At 46.6% G+C, this 11,447-nt stretch overlaps 1 long non-coding RNA gene and 1 pseudogene across 1 annotated transcript; one reads left to right on the plus strand and one right to left on the minus strand.

The window, feature by feature from the left end:
• Positions 1–6,668: 6,668 nt before the first annotated feature.
• On the minus strand, positions 6,669–8,842 carry LOC129481738 (uncharacterized protein C15orf32-like; annotated as a pseudogene).
• A 596-nt stretch (positions 8,843–9,438) lies between these two features.
• Positions 9,439–10,756, plus strand: LOC129481951 (uncharacterized). Its single transcript, XR_008657556.2, has 2 exons — positions 9,439–9,744; positions 10,583–10,756. It is a non-coding gene; the product is annotated as an uncharacterized lncRNA (long non-coding RNA).
• The last annotated feature ends 691 nt before the right edge of the window (positions 10,757–11,447 follow it).

The raw sequence follows: 11,447 nt of genomic DNA on the forward strand, positions 1-11,447 counted from the left end.
GGGAGAGATAGCATTAGGAGAAATACCTAATGTAGGTGATGGGTTGATGGGTGCAGCAAACTACCGTGGCACGTGTCTACCTATGCAACAAACCTGCATGTTCTGAACATGTATCCCAGAACTTAAAGTATAATTAAAAAAAAAGCAAATTATGTATATATATATAATTTATAGAATTGTGGACCTCCGATGTACTGGATTTAGGAAACTAACATTCATTGCCACTCCCTTCAAAGCTCTTTGCCATATTTGTGTGGTTGGAATTCTGGGAACTGTTGCATTTCCTGGCATCCCATACCAGGAAGACTGATTTGGACTCCACCAATGGGAGGAGGTGGGAGGCACCCATGCATGATTTGAAAAGTAGAAGAACAACAGAGGTCATTCTTATTCCTGCACCAAGACAGAATCACCTGGGCGTCAGGAAACAGTAGACCTGCCGGAGGTTTCGTCAGTGGCTTACGGGACCTCCTGCTACAGTTTACCCTCTTTGGGGTGGTGAGAGACACAGGTTCTGGTGGCAGCTTCCTGAGATTCCTGTATGTTCTAATTTCCTGAAATTAGTGGTAGTTTTTTCTGACTTTCATTCTCTTAGTTCATCCAACAGTGTGGTAAGCCTCAAATTATCCGCATTAAATCCTTCTTTATTTGAAATACTTGGAGAAGTTTCTGTTTTCCTGACTGAATCTTACTAACATATCTGCAGAATAAAATGCAAAAAAATGCAAAAAGAAGGTGAGAATGAGTAGTCTTATATTTTCTTAGTAAGAAAGAGAAACATTTAAATACCTGAAAGATAGATTCCGGGGACTCTAATTGGAACAACTGAGGTTGCTCTAAGAATTGGGAAGACTTGGCTCAGGTTTAGCCAGTAGAGCTCGAGGAAGAGGGGATGGGAAATCATAGGCATCTCAGTAAGAAGTGAGGTTTCAAAGTATCTGTAGATATTATCTATATTATCTTTATTTATCTTATTTATAATCTTATTTATAAATAAGATAATTAAAGAAATATTTATCTTTCCCTGCTGCTGGACAAGGGATTCTTAACAGTGGAATGATCTCAAGAAGAATAAATTTAACAAAGAAAAATGTAACCCAAATGGAAAAATCATCTTCCTAGTGCTGTTGCACATGAGACTGTAGCTGGAGAAGAGATGATTGAAATAAAGAGATTTACTCCATAATAGATGTGCACCAATATGACCTGTGGGGAGAGGAAGAAATCTATAATCACAACAAAATGATAGCTTTTTAACGTTTTGCTGGACAAACATCCTGACCCCTTTTAAATGAATGTTATCCAAATCCCATTCAACTAGCCTTTTTGGAGTTTGCTAAATTATACAATTTGTCTTCCCCTTATCTGCAGAGAAGCATGAAGCCCCTCCTCCTGTCCAGGCCACAAGGCACTTCTCAGAGAGGGTCTTAGGTTGTACCCTGGCATAATAGAAAGCCCATAATTTTGATACATTCAGCAATGTGATTGTCAATCAGCTCCTGCTTGCAAATGTTCCCTTCGCCTCCTCCTTCCATGCAGGTTTTAGGTAAAGGACAAAGCCTTATTTTAAACCCTGAGTCTTTATCTTATTTTCTACACAAAATCAATCAAGATAAGGGAGCAAATATGAAGAGAGACTTCATCAAGTAACAGGGATGTGTCTCTTCCATTATCAGTTGATGGCTACTCAGATTGGGGTTGAGAGAAGCAATTTCAGTGTTACATACTATCAAGATGGTTCCTCATATCTGAGCTTTTATTTTCCTTGGAGTCTTGAATGCACTTCCTTCTGCACTAACACCAGCTGGAATGGAGTGCCTAGGTGTTGGGGCCCAGGAAATTCCTGTCTTTACCCGTCTGGACTGTCCCAGGAATGATTTCTTTGGAGGCTCCCCAAGAAAAGCCAGGGGTCAGCCACTCTGTGGTCCACTCGGTGTGCGGGGTCAGAGAGAAGAATCACAAGCAGACATGAGCTAGGGGAGGTTATGGCAGGGTGAGCCCAAGAAGGGCAGGCAAATGAAGCCGCTGTATCTGAAGCCTGGGCACAGTGAAGCCCATGGCTGAGGAAATGAGAGGGAGCAGACTCCACGCCCGGGAAGATGAGAGGGCCATCTTTGACGTAGTCGGAGGAGCTTGTGGTTGCTGGGTTGGGCTCTGACTTTTGTGTGTCTTTTATTAGTGACCTTGGATTCCCATGCCAGGCTGCCAGTCATGACTTAAGGGCATCCAGCTCCCTCTAATGCCTACTTTTTCTGTAGGCAAATTTAGTTTTACCCAAATCTACTGTTGGGTAGATTTGATGAGAAAAGCTATGATTTTGGAGGAAGCGTGTATATTAGGACAAGTAATGAACATGTATTTGTTTAGAAATGATTTAAGTGGGTTGTAAAGGAATAATGTTATTTTTATATGTGTGTGGGCATAGTTCTGTTATGTTGGTAGAATTAAAAGTGTTAAGTAAATCAAGAGAGTGGGTCTCGTTCTATAAAGACTAGGAGAAAGTGATGTGATGAAGAGGGGACAGCCATTCAGCAAGGCCACGTGTGAGGAGACCCAAAGCACAGGTGGACATTGAAAGTGGAACAGAAGGTGCAGCTGAGAACATGCCAGGCAGCCCCCACTCCATGCTGGTGGCTGTGGTTAGAGACAGTGCCAGGCCCCACTTGCCCACCTCAGTGATCTGTGGAGCAGACACTACTTTCATCCTCAGCTCACCATTTCTGTCCAGTTTGACTCACACAGGAGGGTGGCTGGAAACATCCATCCTCCCCCAGAAACACCAGGAGAAAACTGATCTGCATCTCAATTGCTTATGCAATTGACAGTAAGCTTAGGATACTATAGCATTCCCTCAGTGGCTGGCCTGGTGACTGGTATTACAATCAGGAGATCCATAAACAAACCATGAAAACTATGATTAGAAGTGGACCATTGACGTCTCATTATATCTTGGGGGAAGATGTAGAGGCAAGAGAATGAAGGCGTGAAGGGGTGGACTTGGGTTGGACAAAAACAAGGTGAGACTGCAGGTCTCAACGTTGACTGTGTGGGCACCTGCCTCTCCCTCCTCTGGCATCACTGAGACCATTATCCACAAATCAAGGGCCTCGTGAATCGACGTGGCCTCACCTGGGGCATCATCACGACCTAGTAGGGAGGCTGGGCAATGGTGGCAGGGCTTATTCCCCTGGTGGCTTTTGTAAATTGGCCAGGGTTGGCAGCAGTGTGATAGCTAGCATCTTGAATGCTTCTTCTGTTCCTTGCTGCCACTGAAGACAGTGGAGCTTTCCCAGAAGGGTAGACCAGAGAGTCAGCATCCCACTATCAAAATCCCACTCATTCTTCAAGGCCCAGCTTATCTATCACCTTCTTTGTAAATCCTCTGAACCCCCCCAGTTGGTTGGATTGGCATTTCCTCTTTATTTCATTCTGTCATTGGCTGTGCATAATTGTTCCCCCCTTAGACTTGAGCTTCCTGAGGCAGGGACTGTGTGTCCTACAACTTCCACAGCAAGGCATAGTTCATTGCTGGCTCTCAGTGGTGTCTGTGAAGCTGGATGAATGAATGGAAGCACACAATCTTTGGCACACACATGGAGACCTCTTCTTGACCTATTCTTGTTGAGATCTATTGGGTGGCGCGTTGGTGTAGGTTGTGTACTATGCGTGTGTACTAAACCTCACAGCCCTGGAGTTAGAAGGGTGCCAAGCTTTGGATGTGGGGGTATGAGGGTCAGAGTGTCCCAGCCTTCACTCTTCCCCTGCAGTCCATGTGTCTGTAGAAGAAAGGAGAGCTCCCTTCATGGGCACATGAACTATGTTCCTAAGGCTTATTTCAAGGTTCTGCTTCCATTAGGCAGTAAAGATGGTCCTAGAGACAATGGATAAGTTAAGGAGGAAGGCATGGAAATGGGTGAGTTGGAGAGCCAGCAGCAAGTATTCAAAGGCTACCCTCTCCTCTGTGAAGCTTCCCCTGAAGTGTTCTCCCTGGTGTAACCTCCTGCAAGTAGAGTTCCGGGCTCCTTTCTCTCTGTGCTCCCTCTCTCTACACAGCAGTATGCTCACTGTTCTACAACAGCTCTTACAGCGCTCTCCTATGTGTCTGCTCTCTCTCCCCCTCCTACCACTGTACTGCGAGCCCCCACAGGAGCAAACACAGGGTGTTCATACGCCAGGACATCTAGTGGACACTCCCTGATGTTTCTTAAATGAATGGGTGAAGAAATCCCCTCGAAATTCATAGGTTGAAATCCTAGCCCCCAGGTGATAGTATTAGGAGGTATTAGGAGGTGGGGAGATAATTATGTCATGAGGATGGGGCTTTCTTGAATGAGATTGGTGACCTTATAAGAAGAGACACGAGACACCAGAGCTTGCCTCTGTCTCTCTGCTTTCTGCCATGGGAGATTATGGCAAGAAGATGGCCATCTGCAAGCCAAGAAACAAGCTCTCACCAAGAACTGAACCTGCTGGTACTTTGACGTTGGACCTTCCAGCCTCCAGAACAGTGATAAATAAATGTTTGTTGTTTAAGCCACCAAGTCAATGTTATATTTGTTATAGTAGCCTAAACTGACTAAGATAGAGATGAATGAATGAACGAATAGTCTTCAATTGCTGTACAGATTAGGGAGGCAGAGATTCCTAGAAGCAAGTTTCAACCTGAGTTTGATCCCTGTTCTGCCACTTACTAGCTATGTGACAAGCCATGGGCCTTGTCCATAAAATAGAGATAAATAACACCAGCCTCACAGGGGGTGGTGGAGGAGTGAGCGGCCTAATCAAAGTGCTCGATGCCATGGCTGGCACACAGCAGACACTCAACAAGTGGAAGGTATGATGGCTGGCTACTTGACTCATTTAGGGTGCTGCAGGAACACAAAGCCATTCCAACATTAAATGAGGTGCTGACATTAGATTGAGGGTGCTGTCTGTTCTATCACTGTGCTCCTAACTGCAGCTCTCAGGTAGAGGGAGACAGAGAAATGTACCTATTTTGTTCAGGCCTAGAAACTGAGGCCTGGGGAGCCCACTTGTTGAGTAGCCAAAGATGAAAGATTTCAGTAAACTGGAAAGCATTCATCCATTCATTCAACAGGGATTCATTCATTATTGGGCACCTACTGCATGCCAGGCCATGCCTGCTTGCTTCAACAGTGAAGAAGGTAGGCTGAGCTAGGTACAAACTGAGCAGAACTTACCACCGACTAGTCCTTGCCCCCTTGGCCTGAGAAAGCAGCCCCAGAGGAGAAGCAGTGAGTTGCCAAGCATCTAATGCTCTGAGTGGGTGAAGAACTTAAGGCTCTATATCTGGTTTAATCACAAGAGCAACCCAGCCCAGCAAGCTTTTAATTTCCACTTTACTGATCATTGAGTGGCTGGATCCACTCTGCTCAGTCAGGAAGCTGAGGAGGCAGGGGTAGGGCCTGGGCCATCTGAGGTCCCCTATTTTCCCTGATGCTGCAAAGGAGGTCCTGATACCCCTTCCCTGCAGTAACCCAGCCTGACGCAAACACTTAATTTCAAGGCAAGCCGTTGGAGCAAGGGAACTGATTAGGTGAGCTGGTAGCATCTCGTAGCATTCAAGGACAATGCCCTGCACTTTTGCGGCCCATTTCGCACTCCTGCTCTTCATTCGTTTGCTCTGTCCTCTGCTTTGTTGATTTCACTTCTCGCTTCCAGGCTGGCCTCCGCCGGAGAGCGATTCCACATTTTCCCAGCAGCCTGGCTGCCTCCCATCTCATCCTCAGACACTGAGCCAAGTGGCCTCGTGTGTGCAAAGAAGGATGCTCAGCTTCCCTGGCAAATTCAAAAGGCAGCCACAGCAGCCATGGGCCCAGGGCTATGCAGCCAGAGCCTGTTGCTGGTTCTGCACTAGGAGCATTTCCACTGGGTGGACCCGGGTGACAGCTGGGGTTGGAGAGGCGCTGGCGGCTGAGCCAGGTGTGGGGACAGCAACTGTGGGGACTGGCTGGATCACTCACCTACGAAGTCTAATGCCGTGGGTTTGGCTTGATCTCAGGCCTCAGTTTCTAGGCCTGAGCAAAATAGGTACATTTCTCTCTCTCCCTGTACCCTGCGGTTAGGAGCATAGTGATAGAACAGGCCACACCCCTAAACTAATGTCAGCACCTCATTTAATGTTGGCATGGCTTTGTGTTTCTTCAGCACCCTGAGTCGAGTAGCTAGCTACCTTCCATTAGTTGAATGTCTGCCGTGTGTCAGCCACTGCACTGAGCACTTTGACTACACTGCTCCTTCCTCCGTCACTTCCTCTGAAGCTAGTGTTATTTATTCCCATTTTATGACCTTCATCAGCTTCAGTGGCAGCAGATCAAGGTCAAGCTTAGAGGCTTCCTGCACCACTCTGGAACCCGAGGGCTTGAGTTTAAATCCCTGCTCAACCATTTCCTGGTTTTTTTGGCCTTGGGGAAGTTTATCAACCTCTTGCTTCAGTTTCCTCCTCTGCAGAGTGAGAATAATAATAACATCAACCTCAAATGGGTAGCTATGAGAATTAAATGACCGAGCCCATATAAAGCATCTAGTTAGTGTTCAGTGAACATTTCCTGCTCTTTTCTGGTCCTCTGACCCTCTTTCTGTTTCTGTCATCCTCTGGCCCTTTACTGTGTACCTCTCAGAGGCTATTCAAGGTGATGGTTTGCTCATTACCAGTCCTGACTGACTCTCATAAGATGCCTCTTCGGATGCCTCTCTATGCTTCCGCAATTGAATTTGCAATCTGTACGCACATCAGCTACACAGAATATCTGCTTTGGGTCAAGGATGTGTCCATGGAAAACAAGAGAGGAAAGCCAGTCACCCAAAATAGCTGCCACAGAAACACCAGTGCAGTGAGGCTCTGGTGTCCTGCCCAGTGGTCCAAACGCCCAAATCGGCCACCTGGCCCCTAGTTTCTTGCCTGGAGAACCTGGGAGCAGGGGTGATACGCAAAGTATTTACCAACACAGAGGGACCCTGACCAATCAGAACGGACCTGGGCCACAGTGCTGGAGCACAGGGCACATGGAAGGCTCAGAGCTGTGGCTCTTGACCACCTGGCAAGGAAGCGTTTGAACAATCGGCATCGCTACACAGGTGTGCTCTGGGTCTGCATCTGCTTTGCCAGTGGGAAGAGCCAGGGTGGAGCAGTAGCCTGTGAGGAGTCTGGGCTATAGGAAGGTGAATTCCGTCTTCCTGTCACTCCTGAGTGCGGGCTCACCTTATGACAAGATGGTTGAAGGTTGGCAGAATTAAGTGGCCTTCAGGGCTTTTGAGCTGAGACGGTGTTAAAAATGTTGCTATTTCTCCACATCCTCTCCAGCACCTGTTGTTTCCTGATTTTTTAATGATGGCCATTCTAACTGGTGTGAGATGGTATCTCACTGTGGTTTTGATTTGCATTTCTCTGATGGCCAGTGATGAGGAGCATTTCTTCATGTGTTTTTGGGCTGCATAAATGTCTTCTTTTGAGAAGTGTCTGTTCATGTCCTCTGCCCACTTTTTGATGGGGTTGTTTGTTTTTTTCTTGTAAATTTGTTTGAGTTCATTGTAGATTCTGGATATTAGCCCTTTGTCAGATGAGTAGGTTGCAAAAATTTTCTCCCATTGTGTAGGTTGCCTGTTCACTCTGATGATAGTTTCTTTTGCTGTGCAGAAGCTCTTTAGTTTAATGAGATCCCATTTGTCGATTTTGGCTTTTGTTGCCATTGCTTTTGGTGTTTTAGACATGAAGTCCTTGCCCACGCCTATGTCCTGAATGGTATTGCCTAGGTTTTCTTGTAGGATTTTAATGGTTTTAGGTCTAACATATAAGTCTTTAATCCATCTTGAATTAATTTTTGTATAAGGTGTAAGGAAGGGATCCAGTTGCAGCTTTCTACATATGGCTAGCCAGTTTTGAACACTTTTACACTGTTGGTGGGACTGTAAACTAGTTCAACCATTGTGGAAGTCAGTGTGGCGATTCCTCAGGGATCTAGAACTAGAAATACCATTTGACCCAGCCATCCCATTACTGGGTATATACCCAAAGGACTATAAATCATGCTGCTATAAAGACACATGCACACGTATGTTTATTGCGGCACTATTCACAATAGCAAAGAGTTGGAACCAACCCAAATGTCCAACAACGATAGACTGGATTAAGAAAATGTGGCACATATACACCATGGAATACTATGCAGCCATAAAAAATGATGAGTTCGTGTCCTTTGTAGGGACATGGATGAAACTGGAAAACATCATTCTCAGTAAACTATCTCAAGGACAAAAAACCAAACACCGCATGTTCTCACTCATAGGTGGGAATTGAACAATGAGAACTCATGGACACAGGAAGGGGAACATCATGCTCTGGGGACTGTTGTGGGGTGGGGGGAGGGGGGAGGGACAGCATTAGGAGATACACCTAATGCTAAATGACGAGTTAATGGGTGCAGGAAATCAACATGGCACATGGATACATATGTAACAAACCTGCACATTGTGCACATGTACCCTGAAACCCTGAAGTATAATAAAAAAAAAAAAAAAAAAATGTTGGCTTCAGCATCAAGCCATCCACTCGTGAGCTTTGGCATCTTAAATGAGTCTTTAATTTCTGAGAACCTTGGGTTGTTTGATCTGTAAAATGGGTGCAACACCCCAACAAGGGCTAGTATAGAAAGCATCTCACACAGGGTCCAGACACCTGGCCTCGCTGAGAAAGGGGGAGCCGTTCCTTCTCCTCTTGGGGAAGTCTTGGTGTTCTTCCTATTAGGTGGGACCCCTTCCCCACTCTGGAGGTCAGCTGGTGCAAGTCTTCCTTTGAAGCATCCACACTTGTTCTTTTGTTCATGTAGCAGGAGTTTATTAAGTGCCTACTCTGTGCCAAGCACAGTTCTAGTGGTCAGGAATGCCTCAGTGAACACGCCAGACAAGGCCCCTGTCCTCACAGAGCATGAAGGGGAGGCGGAGAACATGGTAGACAGGGCTTTCCTCCCACTGCAAGCATGCAGCAACCCAGAGACCTGGATGCCACTAACACAACGGCAGTGGCAACAAAATCCACCAGACAAAACAGAGCCCAGCCTGGAATCAGGCAAGGAAACTCTCAGAAGCCAGAAGCAAAGGACCTCACACCAGGGGCCCAAGAGGGGCTGCCATGGAAGCGGTCACAGAAATTCAGGAACTGAGTCTGGGTCAGTGGTTCCCAGTTGGGGCTGCACCTCTGCGTGACCTGGGGAGCTTCAGGAGATGCCGGGCCATACCCCAGACCAAGGAATCAGATTCCCTGAAGGCCAGGCCTAGGTTTCAGGAGGTTTTAAAGCTCCTCCAGTGGTTCCAATGTTCAGCTGAGCTCGTAAAGGTCTCTGGGGTGGGGCTGGGGGTGGAGTTCTAAAGCCTGCACAAGCCAGGAAAGAACGTCCTGGGTAAGGCAAGGCTCATGAAATTCTCTGAGCGGGTCAAACGGGGACTGGAAAAATTCCACCCACTAGCTCAGCTAATGGGTAAAAATGCTGGACATTTATCTGGAGCTGCAGGGGGTCAAGTGTCACCCTTGGGAAATTCAAAGCTGGCCTGTACCTGTTGAGAGCACCAGGGATATGGTCACATTGCTAGCCTGTTGCCAGCACCCCAGGCAGAGTCATCAACAATTACTTTGGAGGAGGGCCACTTCCACCTTCCAGGGCATAGGTGACCCCTGTGGAAAACAAGTCCCCCTGGAACATCCTAGAAGGGGAGGCAGACCATCAACTAGTGAGCAGATATGTCATTGTGTCTCAGTTCTGACCGTGAGCCTGGAAGATGTCCATGCTCAGCTTCCAGAGATGTTGATTAAACTTGTGTGGAGTGTAGCCTGAGCATTGGGATCTTTTAGGAGGGTCCTTGGGTTTGAGAACTACAAAATAAATGAGATAATTTAGTTTATGAAGACCACCTAGCAAGATAATGTGTCGTATAATAGAAAGTAATTAGCTGAGGGAGACAAGGAGCAGGCTCCCCAGGAGGTGACATTCAATTTGAAGCATGAAAGATGAGACAGAGAGGGAAGGCAAGGAGCTGGGAAGCAGATTTCCAGGCAGAGGGTGCAACAAGTGCAAAGGCTCTGACACTAGAATAACGGGGAGCCAGAGGGAGGAGGGCTCAAGGTCTTGTAAGCCATGGTAAGATGCTTGGAATTTTCTTGCAAGGATGAAGGAAAGCCACTGAGGGTTTAAGCAGGGCAATGATGTGATCTGATGTTGGACAAGCAGAATCCTGAAAACTCACAGCTGCATACATTTCACTTGCTTTATAACACTGAGCATCCCCACTCCCACTACCCAATTTCTCTGTATACCTTGTCCTGTATTTGCATTTTTGCAATAACTCCATAAAGGAGGTGGGTAGGTGTCTTCTCCATTTTACAGATGAAAAAATACCAGAGCCAAGTCTCATTTGTGACCTCTAGGTTCTTGACGGCAGGCTTTCAGATCATCTGGTACTCCTTCCAGAGCTCCTGACCAGGGCACTTCAAGCTTTGTGAACACAAGATGCAGCCAAGCAACCTGTCCCGCTGTTGTTATTACAGTGAGTTATATTTTTACCCACCTAGGCTACTGGAGTGAGAATGCAGTAAAACAGCTTGCCTCAGAGTGGTCTTCCCTGAAACACACAACTTCTCTTAAGCATTCAGGATTCTGACGGGCCAGTCATCCCTTCATTGACTTTGTCCAGCAGCTCCACCATTACAGTCTCATTTTAGAAAATAAAGACACTTGGAAACAAATTGAAAGGGCGTTTTCCTGCACCAACCCCATTTGACTTGCCTCAGTGTGCTGAATGGAGGGCTGCACTCCCCCCATGACTGCCTGGACCCATCACTCTAGGGTCCCTGTGGGTTGCACGGCAGTCCTCCCACTTCTTGGCCATTGGGTCCTTATTTTCTATTAATTCCTTAAGGGATGGCTGCTCATAGTTGGTGCTGGGTCAGTTTTGGAGAACGCTCTTAAATATTTAAAAATGTTGTCCTGGCTGGAGAAATTGAGGTCTTTGTTGACATGGTTCTTGGAAGCCCATAGTAGCCCCATTTCCCATACCCCAGGTTCTAGGGAAAGGTGGCTGAGGAAACGGTGAGCAAGACTGAGAAAGGCCACAAGGGACCTTTAATGCTCTTTGTTGGGTGGTTCTATTGGGCTTTGGCTGCAGACAACTAGTATGATTCTAGAGAAACTATGATCTGGGGCTGGATGGCTCAGTGGACTATCTATGGAAATTGCCCTGTCACCTGGATTGCTAAGAACAGAAATTACATTACCCCCATCATAAAGCCCCAAACAACTAAGAGATTGCTTCTAGATGGTAACCATGGAAACATCTCATTGTTGTGGATGACCTGCCACCGGAACAAAAGCCTGTTTGTTTTCTGCTTCTATGAGGAGTGGCATACAGTGCTCCCCACTCCACACTCCCCTCCTTTC

The sequence above is a fragment of the Symphalangus syndactylus genome, chromosome 5 (assembly GCF_028878055.3).
Source record: "Symphalangus syndactylus isolate Jambi chromosome 5, NHGRI_mSymSyn1-v2.1_pri, whole genome shotgun sequence".
Lineage (NCBI taxonomy): Eukaryota > Metazoa > Chordata > Mammalia > Primates > Hylobatidae > Symphalangus > Symphalangus syndactylus.